Raw genomic sequence first — 4,981 nt, 5'->3', positions numbered from 1 at the left:
TTATGATGAAATACTGTATCTTAGTAGCCGCTTCACCAATCCTTACCAAACTCGGTACGAACCTTGCTTAGGATCCAGCTAAGAAATTTGCTGAACAAAAAATTGATTATTAGGTTGCCACCTTTCTAAAAATAAAAAATGAGATAAAAAGTGAAAGAATATGGTCTCCGGATAAGCTTTTATTTTTTTAATGGGGCTGCCACCTATTTAAAAATTAATAACTAACATATAATACGTGAAGGCGCCCTTTCTTCAAAATATTTTTTTTTTGTTAGGTGCTGTTTTCAAAAAAGCTTAAGGAGCTGATGCTTTTTTTGGTTTGCATATGTGAGCATGTATGTACATAGACTACGTTTGTTGGGATTTCAGTGAGATACAGAATTTATAAATCAGCTGAGCCTACTTTGATGTTTATATTTCATTAAGTTCACGAACATATGTACACGTACTTTAGTATCTACATATGTATGTATGTATGTACATACACCCACTAAATTGCTCTTAAGTGTTCAGTCAAAAATATTTGAAGCACAAAGTTCAAATAAAATACTCTTACTACGATGTTTTTGTTTAGTTTCTTCGCGTATTTCTTTCCTCTTATCTCCCTCGCTAATTTGAATATATGTATGTATATACATCTATATATAGTTTAAAGGAAAGTCGAGATTCTTTGTAAGCGGTAATCTCGAAAACTACTGAACGGATTCTGACGTGATTTTCTCTAATATATTCTGTATTGATAGGAGAGTGACCTTTTTAATTTAGAATTTTAATAGGGTTGCCTCCTGTTAAGAAAATTACTATATCCAATTCTAATAAGCGTAGGCGTCAGTTCTGCACCGTCACTGTCAAATGAAAATACTTAGCCTCTGGATGTGTAATAATGTATTATTTTGCTGAGTAGGGTTGCCACCCTCACGTTGGATAAAAACATGAGATGCCAAATGAAATTGCATGGCCCTCGTATGTACAAAAGTTTTTTGAGTAGGGATGCCTCCTATTTAAAATTACTATCTTCTATATATAATATAAAGGAAAGGCGAGATATTTCAACCACGCTACTGAACGGATTTAGGCAAGATTTTGTATGTATGTATGTATATAATAAACGAAGTACATGATGACATATCGAGCCCTAAACGCCAAAATAACGTAAGCGACATTTTTTTTAATTTTCTTTTTGATGCAGAAATGTATCTCGATGCTCTAGTAATATTTCTGCATCAAAAACAAAATTTTGAAAAAAATTTCGCTTATGTTATTTTGGCGGCTAAGGCTCGATATGATTTTTTTCTCCAAATACGTAAATGTACATACATATGCATGCATTCAGCGCGTGGCGAAGCTTCGCGCCTCCGTGACCGGCTAGTACTGTATATAAATGAGTTTGTAAAAAGGGACATGACACCTCCCATAGGCGTGGAACTTTTTATTCTATTATTCTTATTCTATTATTATTATTATTATTCTATGCTATTATTCTTATTCTATCATTCTTGATTCATTCCCATGTATGTATGTACATTGGGGTGGTTCAAGATAAGTAAAGTCGAAAAAATATACCCGTATTTTTATACCCGAGCGCACTTGTGTACAGGGGTATTATAACTTTGTTCACATAACGGTTGCTTGTAACAAGCAAAACGAATCGAGAAGTATACATAAATGATCAGAATGAAAAGAGAAATCGATTAAGCGGTGACTGTCTGTCCGTCTGTGTACACGAGAACTCAAGTAAAAATTGAGATATCTTAACGAAACTTGGTACGTGTACTCCTTTTGGGCGTAGGACGGATGGTATTGAACGCCTACCTCCCATATAACGGTAGTTTTCAGAAATACGGAAACTGCGATATTTTAATAATGAAGATTATTCCCTAAAAATTTATATTTACAATAATTTTTATACAAAAAATAAGAATATTATACTTTTTTGGAAAATGGGCATAGCCCCGCCAACTTATGATTATATGTGTATATGTTGGTATCCGCTCCAGCAATTTCTCCCAAACTTGGCACAGTTGTTGGCCTTAGTACAACACACCAAGTGGCTGAATAGTTTTAAAACCGGACAATAACCACGCCAACATCCCATATAACGATAATTTAGAGAAATTCGAAATCTTCGATAAATCGGTAAATACTAAAGCTAATTTATTCAAAATTTATGTTTGAAATAATTCTTTAGGAAAAAATACGTCTATGGTAAAATTTTGGAAAATGGGCGTGACACCGCCTACTTATGACCGCATATGTATATCTTGGTAACCGTTTGATCAATTTGTACCAAACTTGGTAGGATTATTGTACTTGGAACATAAAAGTAAAACGTTATTTAACGTTAAAATTATTGAAATCGGACTAAAATTACGCCCTACGTATTTAAATTCGGCTCCGCCTGAACTTGGACTTTTTTACTTGTTTTATTTTGAAATAAAAAAATATTTAGAGGTCACTCAAAGCATTCAAAGTTTTCCATATATTTTATATGAGAAAAAAACTACGTTTCATAGAAACAATACAGAATTTTTGAAAATATCCAATTCTCTATTTAACCATTTAAGCATAACAATTCCGACTTTACTTTTTCAAATGCTTTTTTGGACCACCCTAATGTACATATATCATCATCAAAAATGTTGTTTACATTGTAAGTAATTAAGGCTAAATGTGCTAATGTTAAACAGTTTACGAACTTCGCTTATCAAAAAAAACAATTTTGATGCGATTATGAACAAATTAATTTACTTACCACCACCATTCTGTTGACATAAATACGGAAATCGCCATATATTTCCTAGCCCTACAGAATAACCAATAATACTGAGGAAGAACTGCATTTTTCCGGACCATGCCGCGCGATCGGGCTCTCCGCCCGGTATTTCTACCGAGCTCACCGAGTTGCGCTGGGAAGCGGTGAGAACAATTGTGACTCCATGAGTTCCATCGCCCCGTGCTCGTGTATTTAGTGGCGCCATCTCATGGCCATTGCGAGGGGCATCAATAATTTTCGTTGCAGCCATCAACGAAATAAAAGGAAATGTGCCAACAGTTCCTTAGTAATAGATCAGATCCTCAACGATTTTCAGGTAGTCAATATCCTAATAAAGATACAAGGAAAGTAAATGTTAAGCCCAGCAAATGTTCACACTGGCGACACTTCATGCAAAATTTGGCCATAAATACATATCGGTAATTTCCAAACGAAGTGCTATTTTTTTGTCCCCCCTTTTTAAATTTGTTATGGTGGTAAAAACGAAATCTCGAAAACCGTATTACACGATCAAAATAATAAACCACCAACAAAGCTGTTTGTTTTTAATTGTAAGCTGTTTTGTTTTCTTTTGGAACGGTATTTCTTTAATTCCATATAAAAATATTTGTCCCCGCTCGGGTTATTTGATATTCAACATGAAATATAGGATTAAAGTAATTGACAATAAAATTAATTTTACCGGAAAACAAACTGTGGGGTGCTTCTTAGATTTTATAGTCCTCCTATTGACAATGTTTAATTTTACTAATATGAAAATGAAAATTTCAAAACAATTGATTGTCAGTTACTGTAATCCTATTTTAGGTTGGCTTTAAAAGTATAATTAAGTCAAAAAGAGAACTTTCGTAAATCAATCTTTGAAAATAGTTAAAAAAAACAGCATCAAAAATCTCATTATTACGATTTCGCTGAAAATTTATATATATATATTTTTTTAATATTTGTATGCCAATTTTTTAAGCTTAAACCGTTTTGTCATTTGAGGGAATTAAAAAAAATCTTTAATAAACTATTTTTATTTTGGAGGTATTTTCAAATCGATCCAGCTCACGTAAATCTTAATATATTTCCGAAATATTTTGATGGAAGTCTTAAAATATAACAGATTTTATAATTCCAATGAAAAAACAGTGCCGATTTTCTTTTGCATGGGGAGTCTAATGTACATACACATAGTGGTCCAGAAAATAAAAGAATTGCGATATTTTGACCGGTTTTGGCATTTGGCATTTGTCTTTGGTTTATTTAATGTTTATTATTTTTTTTTATAAAAGTCTAGCTGAAACCAAGAAAATTCAGATTTCACACTTTATACAAAAATTAAAAAATTTCGGCTTATTTTCACCAAAATTTCAAACTTTTTAATCAGAATTTTGGTGCATGTTTCAAGCTGCTATAAAATCCCGTTAATTATTTTTTTTCTGCTGGTAGTGTGTCGAAAATACTTTTGTATGGAAAAAACGTGAAACACCTTCAACCAAAAAAAATAATAATTTTTGTGAGCTGTCTGTAATGTTTTTTGATGTTGGCTGTTGTCTGTCGCTTCACCTGAACATATGAAAACAAATTCCAAAGAATCGGCAAATAATCGGCCGATAAATTCAATCTGTACTGCAAAAGGGTTAACCTATTTTTTGGCTCCACATTTTCGTCTTTACAACAGCGAATGTACATTATCCAGCAGTTAACGATACACAAATCTATGAAGTGGGAAAAAACTCTAACGGTCCACTTATTAGTACGCATAGCACTTCTGTAGTAAGCAACAAGCCTGTCGCACAGATCGATTCCACCCATGCAGGTATTGTAGTTTCGTACTATTGCTGGTTGGTTGACATCAATTTTTCTTGTTTCTACTTTATACCAGCGGTTACATTTGTCTACAGGATTGCTTCCGACACAAGTAGATAGCATGGTAACCGCCTTTGAATGCTTCAATTTTAGGATAAACACTTTTCCATCACTTCTGACCCATTCATCAAATTCGCCTCAAGCTAAGTCTTTATCTATTTTGATCTTTTGCCGGACTGGTCCATATCGGTTGTTCATTACTGTATCAGTAAAAATATATCTTTGATCATATTATTTAAATAGTCTGCTAACTTCAGACTCGTAAAAAATCGATCCGTATACAAAACACATGTTTGACTTATGGTACGACATAAAAGCTTGACGATACCAGCTCCTAATCCCAGTTCGGCCATA

This window comes from Rhagoletis pomonella, unplaced genomic scaffold (genome assembly GCF_013731165.1).
Source record: "Rhagoletis pomonella isolate Grant_MI unplaced genomic scaffold, Rhpom_1.0 Rhpom_scaffold_00007, whole genome shotgun sequence".
In the NCBI taxonomy this organism is placed as follows: domain Eukaryota; kingdom Metazoa; phylum Arthropoda; class Insecta; order Diptera; family Tephritidae; genus Rhagoletis; species Rhagoletis pomonella.
The sequence above is the reverse complement of the archived record's forward strand: the minus strand, read 5'-3'. Positions refer to the sequence as shown.